This window comes from Nanorana parkeri, unplaced genomic scaffold (assembly GCF_000935625.1).
Source record: "Nanorana parkeri isolate BGI_ZX_2015 unplaced genomic scaffold, ASM93562v1 scaffold2362, whole genome shotgun sequence".
Lineage (NCBI taxonomy): Eukaryota > Metazoa > Chordata > Amphibia > Anura > Dicroglossidae > Nanorana > Nanorana parkeri.
In genome coordinates this window covers 126,694-151,076 of record NW_017308630.1, presented here as the reverse complement: position 1 = coordinate 151,076, position 24,383 = coordinate 126,694, and the positions used below count along the sequence as shown (strand labels likewise).

Here is a 24,383-nt window from a genome sequence, read left to right as displayed (position 1 = left end):
TGACTGGCAAGTTACTTTAGAGTAGGTCAGTTGGCAGAGGAGATGCAGGATACACAGACAAAATATCTGTCAACGAGTATCTACATCCAAAACCAAATATTTAATATATAGCTGCCTATCATTCCTTAGATGTAGGGTATGCATTCGTTTTTTTCCAGGCTTTTATTTCGTTATTTCAACCGGTCTGTGAATAACACACTTCCTGTCCCTCCATGTCTATGCTTTTTTTTCTCCACTGCATCTCTGGGGGCAGCCATGGATATCACGCAGGCTGCCTTTGTTCATCTCCATTACATGGTGGTTTGATGGGCTAGTAGTCCAGAATTCATTATAAGGGTTGGTACTCTAGGCTAAAAGTACATTTCAACAAAAGTTCAGTGGGGAGGGGGGGGGTTAAATTTTAGCAGAGGGATCTTGCCACTGAATATGCAAAATAAAATAAGCAAGTAGCACACCAACTTCAACCCATTGTTAATTGCTAGCTTCCAGTGATCTTTGCAAACATTTGCTGGTCGGTCAGGAAAGTTGTACTTTTTCAGCACGGCTAAGTGCTTTGTAAATAAACTCTGCCGATACCAATAACATGACACAAAGGGAAGTGATTTTGAAACACAATAAACATTTGATACATGTCAACACCTCAGGACACCAAGTATACGTGCAAGGCAAGGCCAAATGTTAATAATAAATGTATTACTTACACAGTTTCATCATTTTTGAATTCCAGTTCCCCAAACGTATCTTCATAGTCTTCTCCACCACCTTTTGCATTTCCATCAACTGTCCTAAAAGGGACAATGACGGTGCCCCTAGCTCCAGATGTCCTAAGGACTTTGACCTCCATTATGCCAATACTCTCACTCACACGTATAATGTCACATTCAAATGTAAATATCCCTGCATGGTCATCATCCAAAATAGTAATTGAGGCCACATAAGGGGAGATCAATACTGCTTTTGGGTAGCTAAAAGTATTAGGCTCCACTGGTTCTGGCGCATCAGCTATTCTTATGTTGCTGAGCCTTACAAAGAAATGTTCATCTTCCTCAAAGATATCATCATCAATAATTCCAACTGAAAATTCCTTTTGCATCTCTCCAGGTTTGAAAACTAAAGTCCCCTCTGTGAACTCATAGTCAGCACCCGCATTAGCAGAACCATCTTCTGTTTTATAGTCCACCAAAACAGTCTTTGATATGTCACCACCTTTCCTCACTACGGTCAACAGTACAGCACCACAGTTTTCAAGACATTGATAGGAACAAGGGTCAAAATAGATCTTTGAAACAAACTCTTCAGATTCATTCAAGCATATGTCTTGCAAACTGGTGCTTTGTTTGGATTGCTCAGCAGCGTGCTTCTTCAGGATGTTACCAGCTCCAGTCATCATTCTGGTGGCTTGTATACGATAGAATGCTCTGCTCTTTTGCTGATGTGACAAAGCATAGTAGTTTGCCATTTCTACCAGCTGGTCTAAGTCCTTCTCAGGGTGTTTTTGCTTTAGTTCTTTAAGGATTCTAATCATATCTCTACGAGATTCATCTACTTCTTTACCATCCATATTTAATAGATTCCCATCTAGAAAATGAGAATTCATAACCTTGCCATCCATTTCAATCCCTTTGGGATGTTCCGCTTCTGTCTCAATCATAATTGCTCGGTGTTTGTCTGTCCGATACTTTTTGTGCATATATTTATAGAATAGAAGACGCCGGTCTGCCACCCAGGCAAGGACAACGCAGACAGGAAAGAAGAACAAGGTAAGCAATCCTTCCCATACTTGGACAACTCCAGGAGAGAAGACAGCAAGAATCATGTACAACCATATATAGGCAAAGATGCTCCATGCTGCTGTCACAAAAAATACTCGTAGATGTTTGATCTTTCTAACTTCTCCATCCGGTATGACATAGACGCAAATAGCAATAATGATAAACATGTTAAAAGCTGCACTTCCAACAATAGTTGATGGACCTAGTTCTCCGGCAACAAACCCATGGCCGCATATTTCAATTAAAGACAAAAGGATTTCCGGGGTCGAAGAGCCAAGTGCCATGAGGGTCAAGTTGGAGACTGTCTCATTCCAGACTCTGATAGTGGTTGTATTGGTCTCTCCATTTGATTTTTTAATTATGATTTCACGTTCCTGTGATGTTATGACCTCTATGGACGCCATAAATCGATCTGCAATGATGGACACCCCAAGGAACATATAAATTAATGCCACAAAGTACACAATGACTCTGGCAATTTTGTCCCCCAGGGATGGATTTTCTGGATACCATATTGGCAGAATAACACCTTCCTTACAGTCAAAGGAACCTGAACAGGTGTTGTTTTGTACAGCACTTGGGGGGTGTCCTGTGGCAGCAGCATTAACTTGAAGACTTTGGAGAAACAACAGAAAGGTAACAAGTCCAAAGTGGAGAAATGTTGATGCAAGAGGTTGCAACTTTAACCAAGCCATACATGAATTTATTTTGGAACTATAAATCTAGGTAATCTTCTTCTCATTGACAGGACGGGTCTATAGAAAATAAGAAATACATTAAGAAGTTAGATTGTTGCCACTTCAAAGATCAGCAAATGCACTTCAGTATGTGTGCTGCCCCATAAATAACAACAATACTAAGTCTATAATTCATGGTTGCATGCACTTGCCAATTACAGCATGCATAAAAGCATTGTCAACATTTAGTGTAGAGTTATACCTATAACCATAAATTAGCAATCATAAAAGAAACACTATTATAAATGTAAGTGGAACTCCAGCCAAAACACGTTATTCCTGTCTGTAACCTGTTTACAAAATTAACTTTTTGTGATGGGGTAGACAAAGTTATGGGAAATCGAAAATGTTACCATTGTCACTAAAACAACAGTGCAGAGGAAACCTCCCAATAAGGATACCTGTCTGAGTGACAAATGTCAAAGGAAGGGTTTCCCCACATTTCCGGAGATTTGTTTCTCACTCCTGGCCATCTCCAGCATGGGGGAGAAATCTTCACAGAGAGAATACAGACAGCAATAAAAACATGACAGATAATAATTTCCCACATATAATAGAAATACAATTCTGGGGTGAGTTTGACTTTAATAAACTTATATTACTACAATGTAATAATATTGTTAGTTGTATATACCACAATAATGTGTATTCACTTAAATTAAAAAAATGTAAACCACGCTATCTTTCCAATAACCTAATAATAATGTGTATATGTGTAATACATAAACCCAAGATTTTAATGTAAGAAAAAATTATACAAATGAAGTGTGAAAAATTTCTACCATATACACTGAGTGGCCAGATTATTATGACCACCCCATCAGTACTTCGTTGGGCCACGAGATGACTCCACGATAGGACTTCGTGGGGCCGTCTCGTGACTCCACGAGATGTTGAAAGGTGATGCGAGGAATCTGACAGTGCACTGTTGCCCTTCATTTGTCTTGTACCAGCCTTGCCACTCTCCGTTCTGCTCTAACATTGACTAGTCGCTGATGGCCACAATTCGCACGTTCAGACCCAGATTTCCAGCTGACAGTCCATTCTTTAAACACTTTAACAACAGCTGCTCTTGAACATTTAACGAATTCTGCTGTTTTGCTGATACTCGCTCCATGGCTCCGAGCACCAACAATCATCCCACGTTCCAAGGCTGTTAAATCGCGTTGTTTACCCATATCTTCAGAAAAAAAATCACTTCTACTGTTTTGGTAAACAACCTGCTTCCCTATTTATAATGGCCTGGCCCTCTAGCAACTTCAGCGCGAAATTATAGCTAATTTGCATACAAACGTCAGGTGGTCATAATAATCTGGTCACTCAGTGTATATGCAAACCAACAGTCGTTTACAAATCGTGTTTGTGATCTCTCTGCATACACATCTGCAAAGTTGGCAGATATAAGTAGCAAATACGTGGTAATTCTCTTAAAATCGATACTTGTTAAGCACACGTGCTGAATATTAAATGACAGTACACAACCTCTATGATAATAGTCGAAAAAAGTGTGCAAGTCTTCCTGCTACACATTAATAACTGCACATTTAACCAATATCCACAAGGAAAGTTCATAGTCCAATATGATGTATTATTAACTTGGTTGATTCTCTTCACTGTATGCAAACTTTAAACACTTACCAGATTCTTCCGACCAAACGGTCTAATAACGCTCACTCTTCTATTAACAACAATACATGCCGAACTCCCCTTTCTGATTTAAAGGAGAGCTCGGCATGTATTGGTCTAATAACGCTCACCCTGCTATTAACAATATTTGGTCGGAAGAATCTGGTGAGTGTTTAAAGTACAGTAGATTGCAATAGGCTGATACCAAGTCAAATTCTGGTACTCAGATTTCTTGCAATTAAAAAAATACATTAAGGCCTCATTTACACGAGCAATAACATACACAAGATTTTTGCATGGATATGCATTTATAGGACATTTCTAAGCACCTATAAATGCATGTAATAATTTTACATGACATAAAAAGTCTCAACAAAGAGGCTTTTGTTGTAGTCCCCAACCCATTTTCATTCACAGGGTAAAGGGGTAATTACATTTTTCCAGGTGAATTTGGGAAAATGGAATTAGCACATCAAATCCGGCCCCCTCTCCCCCCACTATACTTAATGCCTCTTCCCCTCTGCCAATGCACTATCCAAACTCCGTACACAGCAGCACAACCCAGTGCTCTGTATTTTGAATTTCGTTTGCAAATGGCGAGCACTCATTGTTCATAGCAAGAAACGCTTCTCATTGATCAGTGTGGTCAGAAGCACTTCTCATTGGTCAATGCGGTCAGGTGACTCGCTGGTCAATGAGTGCTCGCCATTTGTGAGTGAAATTCAAGATACAGAGTGCAGGTCTATGCTGTCATGTACAGAGTATGGAGAGTACACCGGCGGAGGGGAAGGAGCATTCGTCCAAAGATAAGTATGGCGGAGGGGGCCAGGGGTAATTCTATTTTCCCAAATTCACCTGGGAAAGTGTAACTACCCTTTAACCAGAACATATTGCAGCAAAAGGTGTCCTGCACCAAGGACATCACAAAGTAATTTGTACTTTCTACCGTGTAAAATTAGCTCTTTTATTTTCTCATGTACTGGTTTAGCCTGAAAAAGAGTTGGTGTGAGTCCAAATTTTGCCATTTTTGTCCTTATTGCAGGATACTTTTTGATGCAATTTAGAAGAAAAAGAAAAGCGGTGTGTCCATGAGCAGATTAGATACTCTGAACACATGATATAGGAATTGCATGTATATTTTGCATATTAACTCAAAACAAACATTATACTTACCAGATCAAGTTGTCCTGTGTGAATGAAGCCTAAATGATCTATTAATGATCAAGAGCTACATCAATGTGTGTTTTTTATATATGCCTGGAGTTAAGTGTAACAAAACATTTTCAGTTAAAGTGGTAGTGGTAGTGGTAGTATTGCAGCTTAACCTCAAAATACAATTATTCTCCTTGGGAACCATTGTATTTTTAGTCCATATTCACTCTTGAGCGCATGCCAAAGTGTGCATCTTGGTGCACGTGAACATAACACATCAAAAATGTGCGACACACTTGCAGTGCCATAACTTGCTAATGGCACCCCAAATGTGGCCAGTAAAATGCACAAGTTTTCCCTGCGCATGGAACGCAGGAAGCTCGCAGCTGAAAATGCTGCATTAGTTTTTTTGCTGCGTCTGTCGTGCGTGTGGCAGGCCATTAAAATGAATGGGCTTACACTTGGCAACAGCGGCAATGTGATGTGCGTTCACGCATCATGAAAGTGTGAATTTGGCCTTATGGCCGGACTTCAGTCTACAAAAGCTCTGTAAAAAAATAATAATAATCAGAGGTCAAAGGTGATGTGGAAGTGATATGTCTCATGTGTAACTGTAGGGAGAAGTCCCAGGCAAAGAGAAGATTTCTATTCTTTGTCAGGAGCCCACAACAACATTATTCAAAATTCTTAGGTATAAATAGTATGAGACTTATACCAATCACTAAGTCTCTTCTTATTGCTTATTTTGTTTGTTATATAATAATTGTTAAGATAACTTAAGTCTTTTGCAAGCAACAGTTCTCTGGTTGTTTGCCTCTTACAAAGAACTAGAGTTCATCCAAATAGGCCCTGGTTATCTCATAGGACGTGATAAACTATACATATCTGGTGTACGTCTGAGTGGAGGGCTGGTGATATGGATGAAATGTAATGGCATTACTTGCTATTCCGAAAACAGTGGACAAGGCTTTCTATGTCATAGGACAGTAGGTAATTTTGAAAAGGTTGAAGTCTGAAATATTTTATTATGATGAAGCATTTTTTACAGTATGGTTTCCATGCTTCCCTCAGCCCTTGTACAATGTGATATTTTACATCATTAAAAAGCACATAATTCAATAATATTAAGCCTAACTGCAAAACGTTTCTAATGGCAGCCTCCCCATTGGAGTCAATGACACACAATTAATGCTACTAAGCAGTTTTACTGAACTTCAATGAGCAGTGTCTTCTTCTTTACTCAGCAGCTTTAACAATCAATTATTGTAGTAATAGATGATAGTATTGATCAGTTAGCCAACTAATTAAATCGAGAATCTCAAGCCGCTTCGGACAATGCTCTTTTCAACTATCTTAAACAGAATCCACAGAATGAGCAAGCATGGGTGCACTGTGACCTTACTGACTGGTTGGAATATATTTACTGATCGCAATTTTACAGTAGCTACAAAATGCTTAAAATAAATAAGGCTGAAATGAATAAACACTAACAACTATTTGCAGTTAACAGACATGGGCAACAGATCTTTTTTTGCAGTAGTTGCAGTAGTAGTGGTAGTGAAAATGAGATGGTTACACTGTTTTTTACACTGAATAATAGTATAATTGTCTACTTGAAGGCAGTGGGGCTGCTTACAGGGAGCGAAATCTACAAGTAACAGGTAATTGTGAGATACATAGGAGACAGAAAGAAATATAACCGTTATCATAGCACATATTATAATAAGGAAGACTACAAAGACATCAACAAAAGCAGCTTTTAGCAAAGTTGACATATGACAAGGAAAGCTGCAGGAAGGAGTTACAAGGAAAAAAGAAGAAAAGAAAAGGCTTTCAAATATACAGTACATATAGTGAAGTTGGGGAGCTCACAGAGCACTTGCACAGAGGGTTTTGCATAAAACAAAACTTTTATTTAATTCTTGCAGGGCAGCCAAAAACCGGTAAACACAAATATATGCTCATCTTCAGCAAACTCAAAGAAAAAGTCCAACTCTTCAGCACAGATAACAAAACATAAATGTGTCTCACCGACTTGGTGTATAAAAGTCCCAAACCTGGGGAAATCCCTTCCCAGGAATATTAGTCCTGAAGTACAGCAACACAGTAATCCGGTCGGTCGGTCGGTCGGTCTCTCTCTCTCTCTCTCTCTCCACAGCTAAACACGTTCTCCTTAACTCCCACACTCTTCTCTGGGAGTTGCAGACTTTGTAAACCCCTTCATGTGGGCAGGAAGGTTAACCCTCTGGTGGCCATTAAAGGGACAACAACCCAAACAGCTGTGATATATACCTGCCTTCCAGGACCCAGGCTTGCCGTCTTCTACAATAGCAACAAATTATATTCACAAAGACAAAGCAACTCAACAAAGAAAAGTTACTGAAGGGAGGTCACAAAATGCATGCAGCAACTTTCAAAAACAATTTAATAGGGATGCACCGATACCAATACCAGTATCGGTGCCAATACCAGGTATTTGCTCCCAACAATTACCCTGATACCGTAACTTCCAGTATCAGGAAGCCAGGCGGCGAGTCATTACATGCCACCCGGCTTCCTGATTGGCCAGGAAGCCGGCTTCATGCTTCGTCACCAGGGAGCATGGAGCCGGTTTCCCTGCCAATCAGGAACCCTGGTGGCATGTAATGACTCACCACTGGCTTCCTGATTGCTTGGGAAGCTGGCCAATCAGGAAGGTGGACGGTGAGTCATTACCCACCTCCCGGGTTCCTGATTGGCCAGAAAGCTGGCTCCATGCTTCCTCGTCACCTAGTGATGAGTGAGCATGGAGCCAGCTTCCCAGAGGTGGTTTGGGGTGTTGCTGGATGGGGGGGGGGTGTTTAGAGATGCTGTTAAGAGTCGGGAGGAGAGAGTTGCAAGGGCTGGGCATCTCCCTCCCCAGCTCTTAGCAACCTGGGATGCTCTGGCTGGCATCGTGCCGAGCTCCTGCCAACTAGTGACGTCACTAGTTGCAAGGAGCTCGCCGGCAAGAGCATCCCAGATTGCTAAGAGCTGGGCGCAGAGATGTGTATAACCCTTACAGATCTACCAGGCTCTTGGCAACCTGGGACACTGTGGCCGGAAATGGGGCAGCAGGCACACTGCAAACATTTTGCAGCACAGCGGCCATGCTGCTTTGCCCTGCTGTCCCTCAAAATGACCCAGAAAAATGCTGTCTAAGGCAACACAGGACTTATTTAAAAGAGAAGTAAACGTGTTCCTTTTTTGGCTATGGTTCTCTTTTCGGTCATTAAGAATTTCATAACCCAAAAAAACATTTATTAATCTATTTCTGTGACCCAAGTCAGCCGTGCCTGCCATGGTCAAGTAGGATCCTGACAATTTTGTTAGGATCCACCCAGCTGTCTGACAGCTGGCTGTGTCTCTTTGCATGTGGGTAAATGCCATAGCTAGCATCACATGCCCCCTCCCTTGTCTGGAGCTCCAGGGAGCACTGGAGGAGCAAAGAGCGGAGTTGCTGCTCTCCATTGGGAGCAGAGACCAAGAGCTGAGCGATCAGCACTCATGTAATTGGTGTGACCGTTTCAGTGTTTTCCATGCTTGCTCTAAGCATCGGGAAGAGTATGTTACTCTTCACATAATTCTCCTTTGCTGTTACTAAGCATTAACACAATTATATGTACAATTTTGCAAATATTTTGGTCAGTGGACAATTTTGCAAATATTGTCCACTGACCAAGGCAGAAAAAAAATAATCCTTTGTCTTTCATTATGTAACATTTGTATCTGTTGTTTGTGTGTTTAAGATTGAGCTCTGTCCCTCCTGACATTAAGGCTCACATGCTACTATTTCACTGTGGAATGCAGAACCTCAACAACTAACAGCGGCTCTGCTATTTTAAAGTTATATGAGAGCGGATGAGGCTGAAAGCTAAACTCTAGGTTAAAACAGAAAAATTGCAGTTATGCATTCATAAAAATCAAGAAATGTTTTTTAAATGCAACTATTCCATGTACCTGAAATTGTCTTGAGATCTGCCTCCCTTAATACCCCATGCAACAGGATTTAAACTAGGAGTGGGAGGGGCAGCGCCATGTGCCAATCAGGTGTCCTGCATAGCAAATGTGCTGACAAAGTACATGCTGACAGTAGGAGAGCAGAGTGACTTTTGTAGGAAAGGAAAGAGTAGCTGAGGAAAGAGTTGACCAAGTTGTACTGCAGAACAGAGACGTCAATCACCAACCTGGATGTGTTCTCTGGCAGGACTATGTAAATCCCAGGGCTGGATGGGCAGAAATGATAATTCTTTGGCAGGTAAAACAACTTCCTTATACATAGTAACATAGTATGTAAAGTTGAATACAGGCCAAGGCCCATCCAATTCAACGTACTGTATGTATGTGTGTGTGTGTGTGTGTTTATATGGCTCTACAACTTCCCATATGCCAGTAGATTCTGTGAAAGAAGAAACTCATCCAGTAGTTTCTTGAGTTTATTAAGAATTTATTCCAAACTTTCACTACTCTCACAGTGAACTACCCCTTGCGAATTCTAAGATTCAACCCCCTCTTTTCTAACCTCTTGTTGTGTCCCCAGGTTCTCAATACAGTTTTAGGATTAAACAGTTTGTTCCTAATATTGTGGTCCCCATTGATGATTTTGTACCCTGCAATAATGTCCTCTCTTAATCACCTCTTTTCTAAGGTGAATAAGATTTTCAATGTGGTCCTCATTACACTGAACTCTCTCCAGTTCCAGGACGTCCCTCCTGAGAGTCGGTGACCAGAACTGTACTGCATACTCAAGATGGGGCGGAACCAATGATTTAAAAAGTGGAAGTATTACTCTTTGATCCCTTGCTACAATTCGTCTTTTAATACACACCAGTATCTTTGTGCTTTGCTGGCTGCTGCTTGGCATTGCTTACTATTGACAAATCTGTGATCTATGAGCACCCCCGGGTCTTTTTCTATTTCTGACTTCCCTAATGTAGCACCCCGCAAGTAGTAGTTTGCACACATGTTATTTACTCCCTTGTGCATAACCTTACATTTTTCAAAATTAAATCGCATTTGCCATCTTGTAGCCCATGCCTCAATTTTGCTTAGGTTCCATTTGTGTATTAAAAACTGTCTGTCTGGAGTTCAGCTTAAAAAAAATGCCTTGCTCAGATTATTATAAGCTGACAAATGGACAAAAATGTGATGTTTTAATATTTTTCCAAAACTGCACAGCTTTAAGAAACCTATTTCTGTATGCCATAAAGTACACAGAGCAACATAGGTGGAAAAACTAAATTATACCCAGAGTACAAAACCCAACATTCAATGATTAACCCCGTGTGCAGGTGAGAGTTGCATGAACTATCGGTTATCAAACAACCCTCTGCTGTGTATAACCATACAAAGAGAAAGGATCTGATCAAAGAAGTTCAGATCAAGGCAGTATAATGAGGGTCGGAATGCCGAATTGAGTATAAAAATGTATAAAGTTTATTAAATGCTCTAAAACATTATGGGTCACTACACACTTCACCTACTAAGTATCACCAGATAACCCTGCTGTAAACTCATTAAAATTGATCAAATAAACAAAACACTCTTTCAATTCACATGCACACCAAGGCCAGCTGCTTAATCTTGAAGTACCGGTACAGCTCAATGTGAGAGCAAAACAGCACTGAACGTAGTGGTTTAGGGTAGATTACTCAAGTAGGATATGATGTATCCAAAAGAAGCTGTTTCTCCAAGTAGCTGTTTCTTCAACTACACCATAGATGTTGAACTCATGAAGTCAAAATGGGAACATAAAGTTAATAGTAGATAACTGTTGCATTTGTGGCCACCTCTGTAAATACAAAGCACGTTCACATAGTACCAATTGCCTCGTCAGGTGCTGGTATGGTATAAGAATAGTCCTTCCAGAATGGGTGCGGGGTGTCACCCGAAGATTTCTCACCCAGAGGAGGATTACTTAACCAAGCATAGTACGAATCCAATAAAGTTTTCCTTCTGGAGCAGTATCCTATTTAAATCACCTCTACGTGCTGGTAATTTTAATGAGTAAATTCCCTTTATTCTGAGACCTGTAGTTTTTCCTCCATGACATTTTGTGAAATGTTGGGCAAGGGGACTATCCCTTTCTTGATTTTGTATATCCCTAAGGTGTTCACCGATCCTTACTTTAAGTTCATGCTTAGTTTTGCCAATATATAATTTTGTGCATGGGCATTCTATTTGATAAATTACCCATGTAGTGTTACAGTTTATGAAATTAAGGATATCAAAACTTGTAGTCCCAGCTGAATTGAAACATTCCTTTGACTTATGTACATATGGACAAATATGGCACTTGCCACAAGCATGCATCCCTTTTGTTTTTTTACTTTTGGAGAGCCATGTCTCCTGGGTTTTCGGGGTAAATTCTGAGGAGACCAAGTAGTCACGTAGGTTACGTGCTCATCTTGCTGTCACTAATGGATACGGTCCGACTATATTTTTAAGGGTAGGACATGCTTGTAGGATGTGCCAGTGTTTCTTTAAGGTGTGCTTCAGTGTATGCCAACCTGTTCCATACTGGGTAATCCGTTTATCTGGGTAAACGGACTCTGATCTGGTTTATCTTTCTTGGTGTTAAATAGCACCTCCCCACGTGTTTGTTTATTAGCTATAGCTAGGCTCTTTTTAAGGACTCTATGTGAATAATCCCTCTTGAGTCCTTAAAAAGAGCCTAGCTATAGCTAATAAACGTACCCTATTATATCACTAGTGATCTCCCATAGAATCTCCTCAAGTAGAAACCCTATATTGGAGGGCTTAATTTACTCATTTACTCATGTCTTTTATCTGATATTACTGACCTCCACTATGTTTTTTTATAGTTGTTGACATTATAGAAAATGTATTAAAACTACTAGTTCTTAGCCGTGATCTGTACTGGGACACTGCCTTAAAAGGAGTAAATTGGAACAATATGTCCACATGGACTCAACAACGAATGTCTCGTTTCAAAAAATACATAAAAGGACTGGTCCCCCCAACTTAATCGAATATGGATGAATTCACCATGATTAAATTTACTCTTTACCCTTTAGGCAATGCCGTACTACATTACTAAATGTTTAGAAAATCACCCCCAGTAGTAGCATACCATAGGGGGCTATGTCTCTTACTAATCCACAATTTGATACTCCTGATCGCTAAAACAGCTCTAATAATATAGAACTGGAATACAGACCGATTTTCGTGGTTCTATTTACTTTTCTGATCACTCTGGTGTTTTTATTGATTTGTTTTTGTTGAATGTTTATGCCGACACTCATTTAATTCCAGCGATTCAGGGGCTAAGTAAATTAGTTGCACATGGGTTAAATGGATAAATACCCGGTGTAACCACCCTCTACCAACATCTGACGAAGCCCCGCAAAAGAAGGAGGGGCGAAACGCGGCATGGTAGCAGACCCCAAGCTGTAATTCTACCTGCATGTCAGGTTAAACTATTCCGGCTAGAAACTTAAACAGCGCTGTTCGCGAACACATTGTAATTCTCTTCAAACCACCTGGATTATCCAGAAACCACAAAGAAGACTACCAATAAATATTGGACACACCCACGAAAAAGCAACACATTTTCGGGAATAATAGCTACGTGAAGCTTAAAGCGGTAAAGCCGCTGTCTTCTTGGAACCACATTAACTGGGACTAATCCGGCACCTGTGAGTACCTTTACTTTATTGGATTCGTACTATGCTTGGTTAAGTAATCTTCCTGACACCCCGCACCCATTCTGGAAGGACTATTCTTATACCATACCAGCACCTGACGAGGCAATTGGTACTATGTGAACGTGCTTTGTATTTACAGAGATGGCCACAAATGCAACAGTTATCTACTATTAACTTATGTTCCCATTTTGACTTTATGAGTTCAACATCTATGGTGTAGTTGAAGAAAAAGCTACTTGGAGAAACAGCTACTTTTCCTACTTGAGTAATCTACCTTAAACCACTACGTTCAGCGCTGTTTTGCTCTCACATTGAGCTGTACCGGTACCACAAGATTAAGCAGCTGGCCTTGGTGTGCATGTGAATTGAAAGAGTGTTTTGTTTATTTGATCAATTTTAATGAGTTTACAGCAGGGTTATCTGGTGATACTTAGTAGGTGAAGTGTGTAGTGACCCATAATGTTTTAGAGCATTTAATAAACTTTATACATTTTTATACTCAATTCGCCATTCCGACCCTCATTATACTGCATTGATCTTACTGGCGGAATTTCAGGAGGGCATGGTAATACTGGCGGGAGATCTAAATATGCATATGGACCCCGCCCTTGATACCTCAACAGGGCGATCCCAAATTGCTGCTAAACGGCTTAAATCTTTGAAAACACAATTACATACGATGCAACTTGTAGATGTATGGAGGGTTTTAGACTGTTGGATTTGCATTATCATAGGGAAACTAAAAGGTGGGTAGAACTAGAGAACACGCTTGCTGGACAAATAGTATAAAATATTTGTTGGATCCCCCCAGATTATAGGAAACTACACTCTCACGTTTCGCCACTCACTAATCATACGTTAAAAATTTGGAACTTAATATATTCCCGGCTTATAGGACAATATAACTCTCCTATAATGCCAGTGACAGATCACTTATATTTTTTACCAGGAATGCATAACACGAGTTTTCTTACATGGACGAATCAAGCAACTTTAAAACTTATGCACGTATGTGACGGACACAGAATGTACTCAATAGCAGAACTCCGAGCACAATGGGGGACTTATCCCTTTGACACATGGAGGCATAGACAATTATCACACTTTATATTATCACTACCAAAACCCTTACGCACACTACCAGAACTTACACCAATAGAAAAACTATTTGATTTGATTGAATCACCGCGACACGGTATTTCCCAAATATATAAGATCCTATTGAACCAGCAACCAAATCTTGCTCCGCGATATATGACGCAGTGGGAGCAGGAACTCGAAATTACTTGGACGGAACCACAAAAACAAACAATTATACGTCTTAATACTCTCTCGTCTATCAGCGCTTTGGTGACTGATACAATGTACCGTTTCCTAGCCCGATGGTACTATACACCTGAAAGAATGCATAAAATGTACCCATATAGGTCGGAACTATGCTGGAGGAATTGTGGTATTACGGGAACCTATATTCATATTTGGTGGTCCTGTCCCAAACTCCAGCCCTTTTGGTCTAAGGTAGTGGAATTGATTGAAGACATTACAACAATTGCATTACCTCTGGAACCGATGGCTTGTCTTTTCAACCTTATGGATTTACCAAGTGCAGCCTATAAAAGATCATTAGTGCGTCCCTTACTTAATGCAGCTAAAATGTTGATTCCACCATACTGGAAGAAAAGTTCTATCCCGTCTATGAAAGAGTGGTTTGGAAGAATAGAATATTACCGTTTGATGGAAGAAATGACATCAATACGGAGGGATACGTATACACAATTTGAAAGTACTTGGCAACAATGGAAGGAGTTTAAACAATCCACGAGATACCTAGAGGACATAGGATGAAGGAGTGGTATAGGATAGAAACACTGGGGGCTGGGATAATACATAGGGCTGTTTTGAGGTATGTTGGAACTAGATTATAATGAAGGAACATTATAAGGTTGTCGGAATCCCCCTTACACGGAAATGTATGACATGTGTACTTTCCCCCCCCTCCCCCCCCTTTTTTTTTATCCCTCTAACCTTTCCTTTTTTTGTGTTGTGTAGGTTTGAGTTTATTGTATTCTGTTTGTAATGTAATTATTGATGTAAACATGCAATACATGGATTGTCAAAACTTGTTTAAAATTTTGTAAAAATAAAGATTAAATATTGATCTGACCTTCTTTGATCAGATCCTTTCTCTTTGTATGGAGCGACATAGGTGTTACTAACAAACCTATGATCACCATGTCATAGCTGAAAAAGTGATTACATGTTTGGGAACTACACAGATTTTATTTATTTATTAGTATTTATATAGCTCCAACAATTTATGCAGTGTGCACTTACATCAGTCCCGGCCCTCAAGGTGCTTACAATCTAAGGTCCATATCTCACAAGCATACATACAGGGCCAATTTAGACAGTAGTCAATTAACCTTTCAGCATGTCTTTCGAGTGTGGGAAGAAACTGGAGTACCTGGGAGGAAACCCCCGCAAGCACAGGGAGAACATACAAACTCCTTTCAGATAGTGTCCTGACCATGATTTGAACCGGGGACCCAAATTGATTATTAGTTCCAGAGACCAGGAGCATGCTCCTAGCTGTGAAAGGGAAGTTCGATTAATGCACTCTCAGCATAAGGCATTGCATTGAAAACAAAATGTATTGATAGATTGCAGCAGTGTGGTTCGCTGCTGCAGTCTATCAATTAATTTTTTTTCAAAGCAATACCCTATGCTGAGAGCGCATTAATCGAACTTCCCTTTCACAAGTAGGCGCATTCAAGGCAGGTCACATGCAAACCCAGTACCATAACGAGCTGTGTGTGCGTCTACACCCTCACACATACATGCACGTTATCTTATGCTTATTAAAAGCATGGGAAATACAAAATAAAATAAGGGAAAGTGTTGCATTGTGGAAAATTACAATTTTTTTTCCTGTTCAAGAATGTTCACCCAGAAGGAAGAATGGTTAAAGAGACACATATGTAAATTTGTGCACATGCACCCAGCAAATAGAGACCCTGTGGACATCATAAACAGAAATGTACTTTTGAGAAAGAATTGTTGATTTTCTCAAAACGCTTTTGTATATTAGGATGCAAATAATGTTTAGATGACTTAGTGCTTGCTTAGGCAGCCTTACAATAAAGAAGGCTTGTTGCACTTCTTACTGGAGAGCCCCATATTCGGGGAAGGGCGCTTGGAGTGACTGCGGATGGCGCCGTAAGTTGCAAATAGTAAAGAGAAACGTCACTAGCACACCGAATTCCTTAGAGGATCATCAATCGTGGATTTACTGAAGGCTCATGTCAAATACACAAGCGCTTTCGGGGCTACGCAGGGTCCCTTCATCAGGCATAGTAATGACAAAGTTGTAGAAACAGTGGAATTATAAATAGACAAACAAAAGTGCAGAAAAACCTTAAAACACTCCCCCTGGCGTCGCTATGACATGACGAAAACCGCCAAACAGCTGTAAACATGTCAAAGAGAATAGAAAAAACTGAGTTTAAATAGTCATTTTAGATGGGATATTTTCAACCACTGTTAATCAATGTTGATGTTGTGGATATGCCCAGATCATCATAAGAAACAGTGTATAAAATGAAATTATTATGTTCAGGTAAAACGTGACCATACTCATTACTCACAAATTATTATTCACAGACCGGCAGAGGGGCCGCCCACTGGTGCGCGCGCTTTTGAGACTGGAATACTGCTGTAATTGGACAGGAGTCAGAGATGCTACTGGGTATGTGCATGGCGTGGTCCATCAATCTGAACAGATGGAATGCACGGCCATCTTGGGCACTGGCAGACAAGCTCCTGAACGTAAGCAAGGCAACCACAGACTCTCGGATCCGCACACAATATTAGTAAAGTGACGGGCATAGTAGAAATGGCAAATATCATGGCATAAATAAAAAAAATAAACGTATTAAACCGGTACATTTATTTGGTATAATCAATAAAATGTAAAAGGCAAAATAAGGTATTAGAGCCAATAGCCCAAAGTTATTATTAGTAAAGATGTCCCTGAAGCTAACAGGGGAAAAAAATAGTAATTAGCCCTCCAAGGGTAAATGGCATGTAAAAACCGGGGCGGATAACATTGGTTTCAGAACAAAATGGCAAAAAAGGTTGCAACTTAAAGAAATTGTCAATAACGTCAATAATATAGAGGAGGTTCAAAAAATATCAAATATATAGAACACACTACATCACTGACAGACGATTAGGTTATTAGACCAAAACATTTTTTTATATATATTCGTATAGTATCAAGCCAGTGTGAATCAGCACCAATAAGGTGGTACATAAGGGGGAAAGGGATTCGGGCAAGTGACCAAAACCAAGGGAAAGGATGACATTAAAACTCATAGGGCTGTCGCCGCAAATGCGTACAACCCACTATAAGAGTAGTTAAAATGAAACATTAATTACCATTGGGGTAGTATGGTGATGGAGACTGGCTAACAGTACTGGGTCAGGTGAACAATCACCGTCATCAAGAAAGCAAGATAGAATTAGGTTACAGTTTAGACGTTTTGGATGTACAGTATCAAGGGTGTAGATCCAAAACGCTTCGTGTTGGATATGCTTTTTGGTCCTATCACCCCCTCTCAGGTGTTTAGTCAGGTGTTTAATCACCATCCCTCTAAGTTCACGGGTCTGGTGTTGGTGTTGTACAAAATGTAGTGCCACAGGTTTGTTAATATTGATGTCCTCTCCATTTTGTGATTTGGTGATTGGAACACGAATGTTGCTCCTGTGCTTTTGAAATCTGCGTTTAAATGGACCCGTTGTCATGCCAACATAAACTAACTAGCATGGACATTTTAAAATATAAACGCAATAGTCAGTGCTACATGTTAAAAAACTATGTATAGGGTACATATTGCCCTTGTGTGGATGTGTGAATGATTCACAGACCATTGCATTGCACATGTTGCCGTCTTGCTCGAGAATATATATGGTTCAATACAGTACTTGGATATAGGGTCAGCTTGTTCTAAGGCATTTTTCAGCGCCTTGCCACGCTTATATACGTTCAAAGGTCTGTTTTTGATGGTAGGTGTCAGGCCTTTATCCTATGTAGGATATTGAGATTTTTGAATGTCATCCTTTTGACATTACCTGAAGCCTTACTGAATGTCTGCACAAAAGGGATTCTCTCTTGGACATTGTGTGCAGCAAAGCAAGTGCCTTCACACCGTAACCCTTCTGAGTTGTTGTAACACACCAGGCCAGAAGGCGTGAGGATCTCAGCTTCAGATAAGGTGAGGCCCTATGATGGAGATGATGTTTGAGGGTCAATGTGAGTAGCTGGTACACATAGATAGACTATTCCATTCAGTAGAATAATTGGTAATTGATGCAGTTCAATAGAATAACTGGTAATAGGATTCTCTACTTGCAGTTACTCGGCAGTGGTCCGACAGTGCCACCCAGTGGTGCTGAGAGGAATAGCTCGCTGTGTCTTTCCCTCACATGAGGTGAGAGGAGACTGAGGGAGTCCGTGGGAGTTGGCCCCATAACCCTCTCGGGAGGAGAGGACTGAGAGACAGCTGTCAGCGGGTCAGGAGAGGGCTCTACTCCCGCCCAAGAGTGGAGGTTCGGTGATGCCGCGGAGGATCTTGCTTGGCATCAACACACTTGCACGAACGCCAGGCAAGTGAACCCGTTGGCTTAAGAAGAGGAAGTGACGTCGCCGGACTTCCAACGGACTGCGGGAGACGCCGAGACCGAAGGACGGGTGAGTCCGTTACAGTTATTCTGGAAGAGTGCAGGATTGGACCCTGTGGTCAAATATTCAAATGATATGCATCTGTCACATGCGGGTGCGAACAAATTGGGTCTTGGTCGTTGGTGGTGCATGACACAGAGAACATTACTTTAAGATGGAGTAATATTCGCCCACAAAGTTAGGCAGCCTAGGAAGTCTTCCGAATCCAGAGATCCCAGATCTATTCGGTGACATCAGCATGAGGGGATTGATAGCTGCTGCTGATCCAGGACTGATTAATTTTTATACATGTCAGCTGGTCAACAGAGTCTGTGGACAGACGCACTCTTTTGTCTGTGACAAAACCCCCAGCAGAACTGAACGTCCTTTCCGAAAGTACACTGGATGCAGGGCAGCCCAGTAGCTCCATGGCATATTGGCTAAGTTCTGGCCAGTGATCAATTCTCAAGACCCAGTAAGCCAGTGGATCGTCTTCTGGAAAGATCTCCAGGTCTGCTCTTGCCCCTAGGTAATCCTGCACCATATGATAATGATGCTGGTGATGGGTGTCTAAAGTTAACAAAAGTCTAAAGTTAACATCCTTGGGCGCCGAGGAGTTACCCAGTGTGCCGTGAAGGAAATATAACGTCCCTGTCCATGCTTGCTGGACCACGTGTCGGCGGTAATGTGGACCTTGCTGCTGACTGCCTTGTCTAATGAGGCAAAAAACATTGCCTTCCACATGCTGGTAAAGTGCTGGAATGGCCTTCCGTGAAAAGAATTGGCGTTTGGGAACTTGCCACTGTGGTACAGCACATTCTGCAAACTCACGGAAGTGGGCAGAGTCCACCAGCTGGAAAGGCAGCAGCTGGAAAGCGAGCAATATGGCCAAGCTGGCATTTAGACACTGAGCATGTGGATGGGTGGGACAGTATTTTTTTGGGGGGCAGCTAAATTTGATTTCTCACATCTGCAGCTGCTGGGCTGCTGGCAGATTCGGGGGAAGGACCTGTGACACCCATTGCTCTAACATCATCCCTGTCAGTGGAGGTTGTGGACATGGCATGACGCATAATGGGGGTAGAGATCACAGATGAGGAGCGAGGAGAAGTGTTGTCCTTTCTATGGTGCTGTTGCCAATGGCATGCGTGGAAGGTGGTCAGATGTCTCTTCAAGCACATGGTACCCAAGCGGCTGATGTTTTTGCCACGCTTGATCCTTGAGACACATGTTGCAAATAGCAGTGCTGCGGTCTGCTGCACATGTGGTTAAAAACTGGAGTTCCTGGAAGTGTGCTGCGAGAAAACAGCGCCCTGCACCAGTGCAGCTCTGCCTTCTGATGCAATGGGCTGGCTGATCATACAGCTGCCCCTGGAGGACATCGTGCCTTGTTGGGGTTGTGCCTCCTCCTCACTTTCCTCCTCTCTTCGATCAGCCACCCAAGTGGAGTCAGTGACCTCATCATCATCACCCCCTCTGTCCTCGTCACTGAAGCCAACCTGGCAGTATGCTGCAGCTGGGGGAACATGAGTGCCAGTTCGTTGTGCATCATTGGCACCCCCTCCCTCTAGGCTGATGTTACTCCCTTCCCCAACCTCAGAGCCAACATCAGACCATTGATATTGCTGCACATCCTCCAGCAGCATGTCACTGAAGGTGTGGTGAAACAATTCAGCTGACTCCTCCATGCATGATGGTGAGGCTACGGCAGGAGTAGCTGTGGACAAAGAGGCAGAATAGGCCGCTTTGCCAGCGGTGGTGGACTGAGAACCAGTACGAGCCTGGGTGGCAGAGGATGAGGATGGCTTGGTTATCCAATCCAACAACTCTTCTGTATGTTGTTGCTGAATAAGATGGGCAGCACCAGATAGAAAGGACAAGCGTTCCCTGCCTGCAGAGGATGCACCACGTCCACGGCCTGCGGACACAGAGGCTGCTTGACCTCTTATTGCTGCATAGGAGCGTCTGCCTGTCCTTTTTGGGCTTTCTGACGTGATGTTTACTGCAATAATCAACTGTTAGAATCAACTGTTAGAATCAACTGTTAGAATCAACTGCTATAATAGACCAGTATGACTGACTGCTATAGTACAGAACGCTATATAGAACTCTGCGGTAGAACTCTGCGGTAGAACTCTGCGGTAGAACTCTGCGGTAGAACTCTGCGGTAGAACTCTGCGGTAGAACTCTGCGGTAGAACTCTGCGGTAGAACTCTGCGGTAGAACTCTGCGGTAGAACTCTGCGGTAGAACTCTGCGGTAGAACTCTGCTGTAGAACTCTGCTGTAGAACTCTGCTGTAGAACTCTGCTGTAGAACTCTGCTGTAGAACTCTGCTGTAGAACTCTGCTGTAGAACTCTGCTGTAGAACTCTGCTGTAGAACTCTGCTGTAGAACTCTGCTGTAGAACTCTGCGGTAGATCTCTGATAGAACACTCTTCCTTTAACTTCAGCAACACACTACATAGGGCTGCGGTGTCAGCAGCCTTATATAGTGTGCTGCTGGGACTTAGCAATGAGCCATGATTGGGCAAAGTCATCACCGATTGAGCAAAGAATAAACCGTTCAAAAGGGAGACAAAGTCATTAAACAATTGAACCAGACCAAATAAAAAATATGTCATCGATGTATCGAACCCACAATTTAACATGCAACTTGAATAATGCAGATTGGTATACATAGACTTCTTCCAAAAAAACAACAAAAAGATTGACGAATGAAGGAGCAGCAGATCTGCCCATTGCAGTGCCACGTGTCTGTTTAAAGACATTGTTTTCAAATGTATTTAGCCCTCCAAGGGTAAATGGCATGTAAAAACCGGGGCGGATAACATTGGTTTCAGAACAAAATGGCAAAAAAGGTTGCAACTTAAAGAAATTGTCAATAACGTCAATAATATAGAGGAGGTTCAAAAAATATCAAATATATAGAACACACTACATCACTGACAGACGATTAGGTTATTAGACCAAAACATTTTTTTATATATATTCGTATAGTATCAAGCCAGTGTGAATCAGCACCAATAAGGTGGTACATAAGGGGGAAAGGGATTCGGGCAAGTGACCAAAACCAAGGGAAAGGATGACATTAAAACTCATAGGGCTGTCGCCGCAAATGCGTACAACCCACTATAAGAGTAGTTAAAATGAAACATTAATTACCATTGGGGTAGTATGGTGATGGAGACTGGCTAACAGTACTGGGTCAGGTGAACAATCACCGTCATCAAGAAAGCAAGATAGAATTAGGTTACAGTTTAGACGTTTTGGATGTACAGTATCAAGGGTGTAGATCCAAAACGCTTCGTGTTGGATATGCTTTTTGGTCCTATCACCCCCTCTCAGGTGTTTAGTCAGGTGTTTAATCACCATCCCTCTAAGTTCACGGGTCTGGTGTTGGTGTTGTACAAAATGTAGTGCCACAGGTTTGTTAATATTGATGTCCTCTCCATTTTGTGATTTGGTGATTGGAACACGAATGTTGCTCCTGTGCTTTTGAAATCTGCGTTTAAATGGACCCGTTGTCATGCCAACATAAACTAACTAGCATGGACATTTTAAAATATAAACGCAATAGTCAGTGCTACATGTTAAAAAACTATGTATAGGGTACATATTGCCCTTGTGTGGATGTGTGAATGATTCACAGACCATTGCATTGCACATGTTGCCGTCTTGCTCGAGAATATATATGGTTCAATACAGTACTTGGATATAGGGTCAGCTTGTTCTAAGGCATTTTTCAGCGCCTTGCCACGCTTATATACGTTCAAAGGTCTGTTTTTGATGGTAGGTGTCAGGCCTTTATCCTATGTAGGATATTGAGATTTTTGAATGTCATCCTTTTGACATTACCTGAAGCCTTACTGAATGTCTGCACAAAAGGGATTCTCTCTTGGACATTGTGTGCAGCAAAGCAAGTGCCTTCACACCGTAACCCTTCTGAGTTGTTGTAACACACCAGGCCAGAAGGCGTGAGGATCTCAGCTTCAGATAAGGTGAGGCCCTATGATGGAGATGATGTTTGAGGGTCAATGTGAGTAGCTGGTACACATAGATAGACTATTCCATTCAGTAGAATAATTGGTAATTGATGCAGTTCAATAGAATAACTGGTAATAGGATTCTCTACTTGCAGTTACTCGGCAGTGGTCCGACAGTGCCACCCAGTGGTGCTGAGAGGAATAGCTCGCTGTGTCTTTCCCTCACATGAGGTGAGAGGAGACTGAGGGAGTCCGTGGGAGTTGGCCCCATAACCCTCTCGGGAGGAGAGGACTGAGAGACAGCTGTCAGCGGGTCAGGAGAGGGCTCTACTCCCGCCCAAGAGTGGAGGTTCGGTGATGCCGCGGAGGATCTTGCTTGGCATCAACACACTTGCACGAACGCCAGGCAAGTGAACCCGTTGGCTTAAGAAGAGGAAGTGACGTCGCCGGACTTCCAACGGACTGCGGGAGACGCCGAGACCGAAGGACGGGTGAGTCCGTTACAGTTATTCTGGAAGAGTGCAGGATTGGACCCTGTGGTCAAATATTCAAATGATATGCATCTGTCACATGCGGGTGCGAACAAATTGGGTCTTGGTCGTTGGTGGTGCATGACACAGAGAACATTACTTTAAGATGGAGTAATATTCGCCCACAAAGTTAGGCAGCCTAGGAAGTCTTCCGAATCCAGAGATCCCAGATCTATTCGGTGACATCAGCATGAGGGGATTGATAGCTGCTGCTGATCCAGGACTGATTAATTTTTATACATGTCAGCTGGTCAACAGAGTCTGTGGACAGACGCACTCTTTTGTCTGTGACAAAACCCCCAGCAGAACTGAACGTCCTTTCCGAAAGTACACTGGATGCAGGGCAGCCCAGTAGCTCCATGGCATATTGGCTAAGTTCTGGCCAGTGATCAATTCTCAAGACCCAGTAAGCCAGTGGATCGTCTTCTGGAAAGATCTCCAGGTCTGCTCTTGCCCCTAGGTAATCCTGCACCATATGATAATGATGCTGGTGATGGGTGTCTAAAGTTAACAAAAGTCTAAAGTTAACATCCTTGGGCGCCGAGGAGTTACCCAGTGTGCCGTGAAGGAAATATAACGTCCCTGTCCATGCTTGCTGGACCACGTGTCGGCGGTAATGTGGACCTTGCTGCTGACTGCCTTGTCTAATGAGGCAAAAAACATTGCCTTCCACATGCTGGTAAAGTGCTGGAATGGCCTTCCGTGAAAAGAATTGGCGTTTGGGAACTTGCCACTGTGGTACAGCACATTCTGCAAACTCACGGAAGTGGGCAGAGTCCACCAGCTGGAAAGGCAGCAGCTGGAAAGCGAGCAATATGGCCAAGCTGGCATTTAGACACTGAGCATGTGGATGGGTGGGACAGTATTTTTTTGGGGGGCAGCTAAATTTGATTTCTCACATCTGCAGCTGCTGGGCTGCTGGCAGATTCGGGGGAAGGACCTGTGACACCCATTGCTCTAACATCATCCCTGTCAGTGGAGGTTGTGGACATGGCATGACGCATAATGGGGGTAGAGATCACAGATGAGGAGCGAGGAGAAGTGTTGTCCTTTCTATGGTGCTGTTGCCAATGGCATGCGTGGAAGGTGGTCAGATGTCTCTTCAAGCACATGGTACCCAAGCGGCTGATGTTTTTGCCACGCTTGATCCTTGAGACACATGTTGCAAATAGCAGTGC

At 42.2% G+C, this 24,383-nt stretch overlaps 1 pseudogene; it reads right to left on the bottom strand.

Moving 5' to 3' along the window:
* Positions 1-697: 697 nt before the first annotated feature.
* On the bottom strand, positions 698-2,523 carry LOC108801505 (annotated as a pseudogene).
* Between the last annotated feature and the right edge of the window lie 21,860 nt (positions 2,524-24,383).